The sequence below is a fragment of the Neomonachus schauinslandi genome, chromosome 3, assembly GCF_002201575.2.
Source record: "Neomonachus schauinslandi chromosome 3, ASM220157v2, whole genome shotgun sequence".
In the NCBI taxonomy this organism is placed as follows: Eukaryota; Metazoa; Chordata; class Mammalia; order Carnivora; family Phocidae; genus Neomonachus; species Neomonachus schauinslandi.
The window spans coordinates 174486643-174500836 of NC_058405.1; positions in this window are offsets into that span (position 1 = coordinate 174486643).

Below are 14194 nucleotides of genomic sequence, written 5' to 3' on the forward strand. Positions count from 1 at the left end.
TTCAGAGAGTGTCAAACCTTGAACTTGGTTTAAGGTGTTACTAAATCAGTAATGACAGGTGGTTGGCAGGAGCAAACACAAATGTTCTCTGGAGAAAGTTAGCTCCTTCAAAGTGACAAATTATTCCAGTAATATCCAGCACATGGTTGAAAATAATGAGATACACTAAAAATTGTAAGAACCAGCAGAAAAGATGGATAGCAGGAATAAGCCCATAAAAACTTCAGAAAGTGGAATTATCAGACATTTCATATACGACAATGTGCTCATTATGTTTAATGAAATATGAGACAGTTTTAAAAAGTATGGAGCAAATAGGATACTAAAAAAAGCAGCATAACATATTATTTTAAAAAAGCAAACAGAACTTCTAGGGGCGCCTAGATGGTGAAGTTGGTTAAGCAGCTGACTCTTGGTTTCAGCTCAGGTCATGATCTCGGGGTCATGGGACCGAGCCCCGAGTCAGGCTCGACATTCAGCGTGGAGTCTGCTTGGGACTCTCTCTCCCTCTGCGCCCCCCGCAATAAATAGATGCAATATTTTTTTAAAAAGCTGACAGAATTTCTAGAAATGAAAAACACATAAGTGAAAATAAAAACTTAATAAATGTACTTAACAGATTAAGTGCAGCTGAAGAGAAAATTGAATGTCAAGTCAGAAGAACTTACCTATAATATGTGTAATACAGAAAGTTTAAAAATATGTAAAATAGATACGAAAGAGATGAAGAGACATAGAGGTTAAAGCCGAAAAGTCTAAAGCATATTTAAATAGAGTCTCAGAAGAAGAGTGGAGAGAGAATGGGGTAGAAGTACTATTTGAAGAGATTGCTTGATACTTTCTGGAACTGATCAACAAATAACAATTCCCAGATTCAAGAAGCCTATGAATCCCCAGGAGGACAAGTGAAAGAAACTCACACATAGAAATGTCATAGCAAAAATTGTAGAAAACCAAAGACAAAGAGAAAAAAAATTGAAAGCAACTGAGGAAAAAAAAAAAAAGATCACGGTTGATCCTTGAAAAACACGGGAGTGAGGGGCGCCGACTTCCTGTGCAGTTGAAAATCTGAGTGTAACTTGTGACTCCCCAAAACTTTACTAATAGCCTATTGTTGACTGGAAACCTTACTCACAACATAAACAGTCAACTAACACATATTTTGTATGTCATATTTATTATATACTGTACCCTTACAATAATACCTAGCTTTTCTTGATTTTTTTCAATATTTCTAGGCTATGTGGTTTGTCTGTGAATTTTTCAAAAACTGCCATAAATCTCCAAAAAATTGTCCAATATATTTATTAAAAAAATTCACAAGTAATCAAACCTACACAGTTCAAACCCATGTTGTCAAGGGTCAACTGTACTTTCAAAGAAATGATGGTCTGACAGCTAACTTCTCAATAGAAAAGGGAAACCCAGGAATAGTAGAGTATCTTCAGTGTGCTGAAAGAAAGCAACTTCCAACTTATAATGTTACACAAAAAGAAAATTTACCAAGAAGACAAAAACTGTATTTTATGACAAACAAAAACAGGTGGCTCATCACTTCAGTAAAGGAAATTTCCGGAGAACATGCTTCAGAAAGAAAGTGATCCTACATAGTAGATCTGAGACTTAAGAAGGTAAAAACAAGGAGGAAAGTGGTAAAAATGTAGATACATGTAAATTAATCATAAGTGCAAAAAAAGAGAGATAATGGTTGTAATGTCCTGTGGGGTTAGAATGAAAATACTACCAACCATGTTATATAAATCAAAGGTGGTGAAAAATGGAGTGTTTAAAGCATTTGAAAATCCTTGTATTATCTGGGAAGAGGAAAAGATTTGGGGTTTTGATTAACTTTAGATTTTGATATATTAATCATGAGTGCTGTAATGTCTAGAAAAGGCACTAAAAGAATATAAATGGGGGCGCCTGGGTGGCTCAGTTGGTTAAGCAACTGCCTTCGGCTCAGGTCATGATCCTGGAGTCCCGGGATCGAGTCCCGCATCGGGCTCCCTACTCAGCGGGGAGTCTGCTTCTCCCTCTGACCCTCCTCCCTCTCATGCTCTCTGTCTCCCATTCTCTCTCTCAGATAAATAAATAAAATCTTTAAAAAAAAAAAAGAATATAAATGGGGTTAATAAATAAAAAGGGAAGAAATTGAGAGAAAAAAGAAACAACAGAACAGGCAGGACAAACAAAAAGCACAAAACAGGAGAATAAATATGAGTTAGATTAAGACTTTCTTGGCCCCAAGAGGAGACAGAGATCTCTTGGTTTGGCAAGAGTCAGATGAGAAGCAAGGGTGAGCAGATGTGGGTTCTTAAGGAAGGAAGGCTCTGCCCTCTGCCCCCTCCCCTGGCTGGTTTGTGGGATCTGAGAGCAGAGACGGTCTGTGCTTCCTGATAGAATCCAGAGTAGAAAGGGTTACATGGTGTATGTGGGGAGACAGGACCTTACAGTGCTCCCCCAAGCATAGCAGAGTAAGGGAGCAGCAGAATGATCTTAGCACCCAAGAGCAATGCAGGAGGAGACCAAGCTTTTGAAAATCATATAACGTTTCCTATGATCCAGCATAGCATCCACACAGTGAGAATGTTTATTGTGTGCCCATGAGTGGGACAGAAGTGGAGAGAGAGAGCGAGCTGATGGGAATGAGGAACAGCACAACAGTGACCTGTATGGCCCATCAACTAAGGACCAGATGGTTTGATGGATGCCTCAGTGGATGCTATGTGGAAAGATGACATCTGAGGACCAAATACCTATTCTCACAACCCAAAGCTCAGCCTTACATAAATATATGGGGATTTAGACACAACCCCAGGGGTGCTGAGGAGACTCTGATTAATGGAGATTACATTTCTCAGAGGGCAGGCTGTATCAGTCAGGATGATTTCAGACACAAGTAATAGAAAACTCAATTCAAAGTGGCTTAAGCAGGGGTGCCTGGGTGGCTCAGTCGGTTGAGCCTCAGTTTCCTCAACTGTTATCTGGGGATAATTATCAAAAAACTCGTGTAGCAGGATGCCTGGGTGGCTCAGTTGTTTAAGCGTCTGCCTTCAGCTCAGGTCATGATTCCAGGGTCCTGGGATCGAGCCCCCTCATTGGGCTCCCTCCTCAGCAGGGAGCCTACTTCTCCCCCTCCCTCTGCTGCTCCCCCTGCTTGTGCTCTGTCTGTCTCTTTCAATCTGTCAAATAAATAAATAAAATCTTTTAAAAAAAAACCCAAATTGGTTTAAACAAGATGGAGGCTTATCGATTTGCTTAACCAGTTGATTGATTCTGGTTGATTTAATCCAGTGGCCTTGATATGTTTTTCCCTTGATTCTCTTCCCTTCGCTCTCCTCCGGTGCCAGCTTCACATACTAAGGAAGCAGCAACAGTTCTGAGTCCCTTATCCATGCCTATCAACATCCAGAAGAAAAGACACCATTTTCCCCCTGTACTTTCTTCTAAGAGGTGGAAACATCTTCCAAAAGCCCTTGGAAAATTTCTCTTTGTATCTCATTAGCCCAAGCTAAGCTATGAGCTCATCCCAGAACCAGTCTCCATCACTGATAGAATACACTTGACTGAGATTAATCTGGGCTCATCCTTGGCTGAGGTCAATTTTCCCAGCTGCGTGGCCACCACAAAATAAGGAGGAATGGAATGGCTATTCTAGAACAACTGTAGTCCTCCCCATTGGCTGCCCAATAACCATACACACCCTCTGTGCTATGTTACAGACAACTTCAGAAATGCATGTGTCTAAATGCAATGCACTCATGCCCTTCTGAAAAAGTACCACCCACACTTCATCCAGTGTCAAACCTGGGATTTCTGAGAGATGTGCCCACCTCTCCATCACGTCAGAAATGTGCACCTGGGGGAGTATAGCTCAGTGGTAGAGCATTTGACTGCAGAAATGTGCACCTGGATTTAAAAGAAAATGGGTCAGGGAATGAGGTGAGTGCTTCTCGCTGTGTGGGCTTGGAAAACACTGACTCTAGTGTCTGCATGTATGGAATGAGAATAGTAATGTCTGCTATGCAGGTTGTGATGTTGATTTCAATGAAAATAGTGACAAAAATAAACCAGCGAGAGCTGTATATATTCATAACCCAGCTGCTGACCCCTAATAAATGTGTCACATTTGCAGCAGATATGCCAAAATTCTGCAGCTCAAAGTGATATCCTTTTTTTTTAAAGATTTTATTTATTTATTTGAGAGAGAGAGTGAGAGAGAGAGAGAGAGCACAAGAGGGGGGAGCGGGAGAGGGAGAAGCAGGCTCCCCGCCGAGCAGGGAGCCCGATGCGGGACTCGATCCAGGGACTCCAGGATCATGACCTGAGCCGAAGGCAGTCGCTTAACCAACTGAGCCACCCAGGCGCCCAAAGTGATATCCTTTTGATGAGCAAAAAGACCTGTTATTTTCCCCTGGGACTAACCCTTCCCCACCAATTCCTTCTAGGAGTTTGAACACGTTCTGCACATAGTTAGAGTTATCATGCTGGGCTGCAGTTCCATCATCGTGCTGCCCTCTGCACGGTCATCCTTCTCTTTGTTGACTAAGTCCACCCTACTGGCACACCGCCCCCTGTGCCATTTCTTTACTCCTCCGACCACAGACCTCTGTGGCTTCTGTCCTTCTCTTTGGCCAACAGAAACTTTCCATCTACTTCTTCACATTAGCTATTTCAAAACTCCAGCTGCTGGCCCCAAGTAATACTCTTCATTCCCTTGCATCACAGCCTTCTCCTTCCAGACCCTCAGGGGATGGAGGGGGTACTAGATTATGGTCATGTGTGGCCTCACTTCCTGCCTAGATTCACAGCATCCTCCAACATCTTGACTCTGCTGCCCTCTACCATATTTCTTTCACACACAGTGATTTATCTCAGGGACCCATTAGTGATCTCATTCTCTCTCTCTCACTCTCTCTTTCCCTCCTCCAGTCTTATCTTCTTCAGAAAACTCCAGTCCAACAGCTGTACATGTTTATATGACAATAATAGACCAGGTTTAAGTTCTCTCTTACAGAGCCCCTGGGTAACATGTAAACTCGAGTGGGTATCTTATCTAAAATGCCCTAGTTTATCTAGAAGGCACAGAGAAACTTTGAGAAGAGTCTGGGTCTCAATAGAGCTCCTGCTCTTCCCAGCCAAGAGATGTTGCCACACTAGCCATGTGAGTATCAGCAAATCACTTATTTTCTTTGAGCCTGGATTTCCACATCCCTGTAAAGGCTAAAGCAGTGTTGAGAGGGAAATTTATAGCACAAAATACTCATGTGAAAATGGGGGAGAAGAAAGATGGGAAAGATATTTTAGTGATATAGAAAGATATCCAGGACACTGCTAAATGGAAAAAGCAAGATGCAGCAGTGTACATAATATACTACCTTTTGTATGTGAAAGAGGGACTAGAATATTTATATATTTGATTCTGCACGAAGAAACACCAATGGGATTACATGAAGTGACAAAAGTGGTTACCCATAAATAATACATTAAAAGAATCACATACCATGATCAAGTGGAGTTTATTCCAGGGATGCAAGGATGATGGTTCAACATCCACAAATCAGTCATTGTGATACACCACATTAACAAAATGAAGGATAGAAATCACATGATCATTTTAATAGATGCAGAAAAATCATGTGACAAAATTCAACATCTATTTACAATAATTCTCAACAAAGCTGGTTTGGAGAGAACATACCTTAACATAATAAAGGTGATATATGACAAGCTCACAGCTAACATATTCAGTGATGAAAAGCTAAAACCTTTTCATCGAAGATCAGGAACAAGACAAGGATGCCAATCTCACCTGCTTTATTCAACATAGTACTAGACGTCCTAGCCAGAGCAATTAGGCAAGAAGAAGAAATAAAAGACATCCAAATTGGAAAGGAAGAAGTAAAACTATCACTATTTGCAGGAGGCATGATTTCATATGTAGGAAACCCTAAAGACATCATCAAAAAAACTGTTAGAAGTAGTAAGTGGATTCAGTAAAATCGCAGGATAAAAATCAATACCCAAAAATCTGTTGTGTTTCTATACAGTAATAATGAGCTATCAGAAAGAGAAATTAAGAAGAGAATCTCATTTACAATTGCATCAAAAATAATAAAATACTTAGAAATAAATTTAACCAAGGAGATGAAGGACCTATATACTGAAAACTACAAGACATTAATGAAAGAAACTGAAGAGACACAAATAAATAGAAAGATATTCTGTATTCATGGATTGGGAGGATCAATATTGCTAAATTATCTATACTACTCAAAAGAAATCTATAGATTCAATGAAATCTGTACCAAAATCCCAATGGCCTTTTTCACAGAAATAGGACAAATAATCTTAAAATTTGTATGAAACCCCCCCACAAAAAAAAATCCCAAATAGTCAAAGCAATTGAGAAAGAACAAAGCTGGAGGCATCACACTACCTGATTTCAAACAATATTACAAAGCTATAGTAATTAAGTCAGTATGGTATCAGTATTAAAACAGATATGTAGATCAATGGAAAAGACTAGAAAGTCCAGAAATAAACCCACATATATAAGGCCAACTGATTTACAAAAAAAGAGCCAAGAATGTACAATGGAGGAAGGACAGTCTCTTCAATAAACGGTGTTAGGAAAACTGGAAGCCACATGCAAAAGAATGAAACTGGACCCCTATCTCACACCATACACAAAAATGAACTCAAAATGGACTAAAGATTTGAATGTAAGACCTGAAATCATAACGTTTCTAGAAGAAAACACAGGTGGTAAGCTCTTTGACATGGGTCTTGGTGAGGATTTTTTTTATCCTGACACCAAAAGCAAAATAAAAAATGACTAAGTGGGACTACATCAAATTAAAAAGCTTCTGCACAGCAAAGGAAATCATTAACAAAATGAAAAGGCAACCTACCAAATGGTAGAAAATAATTGCAAATTATATATCCAATGAGGTGCTAATATCCAAAGTATATAAAGAACTCATACAACTCAATAGCAAAAACACAAACAATCCAATTTTTAAAAATGGGCAGAAAATCTGAGTAGACATTTTTCCAAAGAAGACATTGAGTTGGCCAATGTGAAAAGATGCTCAACATCACTCATCATCAGGGAAATGCAAATCAAAACCATGATGAGCTATCACCACACACCTGTTAGAATAGCTATCACCAAAAAGACAAGAAATAACAAGTGTTGGCGAGGATGTGGAGAAAAACTGTCTGTGGGAATGTAAACTGTGCAGTCACTGCGGAAAACACTATGGAATCAAAAATGGAATTACCCTATGATCCAGCAATTCTAGAAAACAAAAACACTAACTCAAAAAGATAATATGCACCCCCATGTTCATTGTAGCATTATTCACAATGGCTAAGACATGGAAACAATTTAAGTGTCTGTCGATGGATGAACAGATAAAGAAATATGATATGTATATATATATAAATGGACTATTATTTGGGTTTTTAAAAAAGATTTACTTATTTATTTTAGAAAGAGAGAGAGCACACACGAGCGGGGGCGGGGCCGAGGGAGAGGGAGAGAGAATCTCAAGCAGACTCCCCGCTGAACTGGGAGCCCAACTTGGGGCTCAATCCCACGACCCTGAGATTATGACCTGAGCTGAAACCAAGAGTTGGACGCTCAACCAACTGAGCCACCCAGCCGTCCCTAATTCAATTTAAAAAAAAAAAAGAATTTTTGCCATTTAAGACAACATGGAAGGACTTTGAGGGCACTACGCTAAGTGAAATAAGTCAGACAAATACCATATAATCTCTCTTATATGTGGAATCTAAAACAAACCAAAACTGAACTCGTGGATACAGAGAACAGACTGGTGACTGCAGAGGCAGGGGGTGGGGGTGGGAGAAATGGGTGAAGGGAATCAAAAGGTTAAAAAAAAAAGTAGTTACTCATAGGGTTTGGCAGAAGATGGGCAGGGGCATGGGGTAGATGAGAGCAGGGTGGGAATAAGATTTCTCCATGTATACTTTGTTACATTGCCCTGAATTTTTGAAACTTATGTCACCCATTCAAAATAACAAAATGGTTTTTTTTTCTTTTCAAGTTTTTATTTAAATTCCAGTTGGTTAACATACAGTGTAATATTGGTTTCAGCAAAATGTTTTTGTTTTTTAAAAATGTAAAGCATAAAGATAAAAACTTACAAAAATGGTCCATAATCGCCCCACCAGATAATCCCCGTTGACATTTAAAAAAATAATACACACAACGCACGTTGTTTGAAAACTCCCAATTTTATATACAGAGGTATAAAATCAAAAAGTAAACCTTCCTTTTCCCGTTGTCCCAAAGGTAGCCCCTGTTAACAGCTCTTCGTGTTTCTTTCCAGAAGCTTACCCATTTATAGAATTTATCCTGGTGCACCATTCTTGTCTGCTTCATGAACTGCACGTCTTGACCCTGTCACTGTATGTGGAGAGCTTGTATTTTATGGTATTTGCTGTAATACAGGTTGTTTTCCTATTGGTGGACATTGTGGGTTTCTAGGTTTGTTTGTTTTTTCTTTACTATTACCAGTAACACGCTAACGAGCTGTCTTGTTTAAGCATCTTAGATGGCAAATGCATTTTGAACTCAGATGAAGTAAGAACGATGCATTTTGAATCGTCTGTAGAACATGATACTTTCCCATGATGCTACATTTCTTTTCTCCAAATATTTAAAAATAGTTTTGTAAGGAGAGGGGTCGGGGGAGAGGTCTTCAACCCCCACCCAACGACGGAGCCCCCCCAAGGGGAGCGTTGTGCTGGAATGGAAAGTTGCTTTTGAATGCCAGGTGCTTGGTTTCTAATTGCCATTAGCCCAGAGCCAGACTGGGACGCCGTCCGCCCTGCCCTTACACAGAGCTCTTTCTTCTGAGGAGACTGTCCCTCCAGTCAGTCGCTTGGGTACCCCATGTCTGTTCGAAGCTGTCACTCTTTCTGCCTCACTGTGGCTCTTTCAGCCCTCTTCTTGAATGGTCCGAAGGGAGCCTCCAATCTGCTCCTCAGGGTCTGGCGCCCTCTGCTGGCATTGAGGATTCACCACTTAAAGGGCTGTCCAAGTGCGCAGAACTGAGAGCTCATTCATTCCCAGCCCCCACTGTCATATGGGGAAACTGAAGCAGCAGGGGCGGAAGTGACTGGCTCAAGAACACAAAGCAAACCGCTCCTAGGACCAGAACTTGTGCCTTCTGACCCGTCTTCCGGTCTCCCACAGGCCAGTGTTGGAAGGAATGAAGACATAGGAGATGCCAGACTGGAGTCCCCCAACAGGGGGAGTCTGCCATCCACACATCCCTGGGAGCTCTAAGGCACTCTCCATCAGGCAGGGGACCCCTGCTCAGCTGAACTTGTCCTCTATTGTGTTCTGGGGCAGTGGCCCTCCTGTCCTCTCTGGGACGCCTCATTATTGCCCTCAGAGCATGGGTAGGTTTAATCAGGACCTAAGCATAGACATGTGCCTTCCCCTACACCATTATTTGTAGGTCCTTTCACAGATATCCACGTACCACCTAGACTATACTTTTACGTAATGCTTTTCTTTAAATTGTCTCATTTTAAACTTAAAAGTCCAAGGACATGTATTACCCTTCCCCTGGATGATGATCCATGGATGCTTCTGGTTCCCTAGGAATTGTCTTTGAATCCTTGTTGTCTTCATTTGGCACAAGAAGACCTGATCCTCGCCCTGAATTCTCTATTTAAAAAATAACCATTTCTAGTGAATGAGAGCCTGGTATCTTGCTGGTCCTGACTTTGCGCTGTGTCTTCACTATATTATTGAATCCTCATGACAGGTCTATGGCGGGAGGGGGTGTTCTTACCTCAGGGGAAGATGAGGCACAGGTGGGATCATTAGTTGTCCAACAGCTGGCAGATGGCTGAGCTGAATTTGATCACACTCTTTCTAAAGCCAATGGATGTGGCCTTGTTGTCTTTTGAAATTAAAATTAAGACGATGCCAAGCTACAGTGAAGAGATGAGGACGGGGCGGGGGGGACATCCCCCCATGCTGGGGGAAGCAGACAGAGAATGTGTGAGAGCAGTGGGCTAGGCTGTGTTGAGACCCAGCAAAGTGTGGTATCCTGGCATATGGGGATGGGGGCACTGGAGGATGTGTGTGCCAGAAGTCCAAGGGGGTGGGGGCAAAGGGAGGAGATGGAAGTGGCTAAGAGGGGCATTCCAGGTTCCATCTTCCTGATGCCCTGGGGAACGCCATTGACCCTGCTGGATATCCTGTGGCCCCTTCTGATCACTAGTGGGCTATTCAGTAATATTTTCTCCATGGGAGCCCTTTTCAATGGGGGGGGGGCACTGTGGGATACACGGAAACAGGCGGGCGTAAGGGTTCACCAGAAGCGCAAGCTGGACTCCTAGCTCTACCACTCACGATGCCTATGATCTTGGCTTCAGTCTCCTCATCTGTCAGATGTCCCCTAATAAACACAGAGATGCAACGCCCAGGCTGCTGTTTACAGAAGGATCTGCTGCCCCATGGGGACTGAGGTCAATAGACAGTCTCTCGCTGTCAACTCCTTCAGGGTCAGCTACAGAGAACACACTCTTCCTTTCTCAGGGCTGCCCACACATCTGGTGACCGAGTGAGATAGAGGTATAAAGGCCAGGCCATTTCAATCTGTGGGGGACATTCTGGTGGCAAAATTCCCTCAAGAGCTGGCAGCGCCTGTGATGGAGGCTTGGCTGAGCCTGCGTCCCAGCCCCACTTCTCCCTCTGCCCAATCCTGCTTCCACTTCTTCCTTTCCAGATAAACCCCTTGCACCCCAAAAGCCATCTCCAGCATTTGGAGGACCCAATCTGTGATGTTACTATTTTCCATGCCCAGGACAAAGGAGGCAAGCTGCTAGATTTGATGAAATGATGCCAGATATGAATCCAAAGTGTGAGAATTATCCAGCTCGTTGGGACCTCCCTCCTGGCCAGTCCTAGATCCATTTTGGGCGGAAGCACTGAAGGCAGTAGGAAGGTCAGGCTGTGGGGTTCAGTGACAGCCTCGAGGCATGATCTGGCCTTCATAGAATCAGGGCGAATAACTTGAAGACTTTAAGGGCTGCAGGGCAGTCGAGGGAGGCTTCTTGAGAGGAGATGGCACTGAGGAAGATGGCTGGTATTCAGGCTTGGCATCACTCAAACTTAGGGGACTCCACAGACATTTACTGAACGCATATTATATACAAGCTCTTGCACTGGCAGGTGGAAAGTTTTGGAGAAAAGCCCCAGGAAAAGTCTCTGGCCCTGACTGTCCCCAGGGGACATTGCCCAGCCCCATGAGCTTTGAACATTTTCCTAACCAGTTCCCTCCTTATTTGATTTCTTTTTACTGAATAGCTGAAGTCTCTATCAGAAAAACAAGCTCCCACCAGAGAGGAAATAAATAAGCCAAAACCTCAAAATGCTTCTTCACCTCTGAATAACGTCAACTTCTTATAAGATTTTTAATCCTCTTCCTATCCTTATTGCTGCATGCACTGTTTCTACTTCATAAGTGAAAATAACATTCTGGGTGCTCTTTTTGTAACTTAGCATTTATTTTATAGAGACTGTTCCTTGCGTCAGTGTGATGAACATATGTCATTTTAATGCCTGACCAGTATTTTATGGTGTGGTCAACATACCCTCTGCTAGCTAGGCATTGCATAAGCTTTGAGCTCTCCACTAATACAGAAAAGGTAGTTACATTTGCGTGCATAGTTTCTTTTTTTTTTCTCTTAAATAACTTACACTGGGTGTCACTCCAAAGTGAAATCACGCAAGGTACACGATCAGTTTCGTTGGCATGTGCTCCGGAACACATGGCCAGCTTGACAGCACTGCCAGCAATATGCAGAGGTTTCTCCACACCTCTCCCAGCTCTGAGTTTACACCTCCTAAATTTTTGTTGTTAATGTAACAGGTTTGTATTCTTCCTGGTTCTAATTTTTAATCTGCGTTTCTCTACCACGGAGACGACCTTTCAGAAGTATTTTCTCTTGAGGGACAGTGTCTCCTCTCGCCAGGAGATGGTGCTATGACTCTGTGCTAGGCTCCCGGAGAAGGTGCCGTCGTGTTAGTGGTGGGCAGTGGGGTGGGCTGTGGGTTTGCACCGAGAGAGGGGATGTTAAGAAATCCTCTGGTCTCGGGGCGCCTGTGTGGCTCAGTCGTTAAGCGTCTGCCTTCAGCTTGGGTCATGATCCCAGGGTCCTGGGATCGAGTCCCGCATCGGGCTCCCTGCTCGGCGGGGGGCCTGCTTCTACCTCTCCCACTCCCCCTGCTTGGGTTCCCTCTCTCGCTGTGTCTCTCTCTGTCAAATAAATAAAATCTTAAAAAAAAAAAAGAAATCCTCTGGTCTCCCCTGGGGCCCCAGTTTCCCACCTGAGTTCAGAAAATCAGGTTTTGGTGAGGAGGTGACACCACATGTTGGCGGGGGGCGCAGGGTGGGGGGAGCGGCGGGGAAGGGTCTGCCTTGCCCGGCCCTGCTGTGTATCTTTCATGCTTTCAAATTTCCAAAGAACCCAAGTTTATGAAGTGTCCACTGCAGGCCAGACATAGTTCTTGTCCTGCAAAAAAAAAAAAAAACCAAAAAAACCAAAACCCAAAAACAAACACAAACCAAAAAACTCATAAGCAAGTGGAGGAAAAATATACAGACAAAATCAACTCTAAATGCCATACTCCTATAAAAAAAGGTTCAAAGTGCTACAAGTTAATGAGAATTGGAGAGATTGCCTCCCACGATGGGTGTGTGGGATCCTGGAGAAAAGGGCAGAGCTGGGCCTCCTAGGGCCAGGAGGCAGATGAGCAGAGTGTGGAGGGGAGGCCTGGGTTTGGGGCCTGACTGAACACCACAGTGAGCCACAGTGAGCCTGGAGCTCTCGTGGAGACAGAGAGGAAAGTGAGGTTGGGAGCGGACAAACAGACAAACCATGGTGGACCCTAATGCCAAGCTAAGGAGTATGCAACTGATTTTGTAAGCAAAGCTGAGCAAGTTTGACAGCAAGAAAACGGTGGGTCATATTTGTACTTTGGCCAAATCAGCCTGAGGTTTAACTGATTCAGTGGTTTTCCTCCTGTGTTATATAGACACATTTTCCTCCCCATCTGACCGACCTCTCACAAATGGTTCATATGATTGCCCACTTCCCTCATCTCCAAGTGCTCTCTTTGCTTGGCTTCTGTCAAACCACAATGCTTTTTCCTCTTACACTCCTGGAGGCGCTTCTCAGTCTCCTCTGCAGCCTCTTCCCCTTCCTCTGGCCATTAAATGTTCATGGAGCCTCCATTCCCGCTGCACTCTCCCCCTGGCGATCCTGGCCCTGAGCTGGCTTAATTATACTCTACACCATGATGACTCAGGCCTGGCCTCCCCTCTGAGCTCCAGAGCCATATTTCCAACTGCTAGTCGACAGTGAATGTTTTGGAAGCATCTTTAATTCATGTCCCAAACTCCCCATCCAGCCCTGCCTAATGCTGGTCTTCCGCCGGTGTTCCTTAGCTGAGTGGACACACCACCATTCATCCTGCTAGGCCAGTGAAACATCCCAGAGGCGTCCTTGTCAACTCCCTCTTCCTTGCCTCCTTTTCCAGCCTCCTCCCAAGTCCACCTGACCCTCCTTCCTCAACAGCGACCAGAACTGTCCACTCTATCCATCATGGCTGCCATTCACCCAGCTCAAGGCTGCGGTGGCTTTTCACCTGGGCCCCCGGGGAGCCTCTGAGCTGGCCTTCTGCTTCTGCTCGGGCTCCCCTGCAATCTCCCCTTCACACCGTGGCCAGAGCCATCTTTTCCAACTGTACAACTGACCATGTCACTCACTCCCCGGGGAAACCGCTACAGTGGCTTCCTGCTCAGGCCCAAAGGGAGTGTTCTTTTCCTTAACCCTTTTATCGTTAGGAAAATGAATACAGAAAAGAGCATAGAACAAATGTACAATTGAACACCCTTGAAGCCAACTGCCATGAAAGGAGACAGAACCTTGCCAGCCATCCCATTCTGGTTGCTCCTCAAAATAGAACTGCCTCCTTCCCCCACCCCGGAGGAACTACCTAGCCTGACTTTCCTGGGAAGCATCTACTTATTTTTGTCATCCAACCACATGTCTCTAACTACTATAGTTCAACTTTGCCTGTTTTGGGTTTTTTATATGTCTGTTAGTTCTCCTTTAATCCAGAGGTTCCCCCCCACCC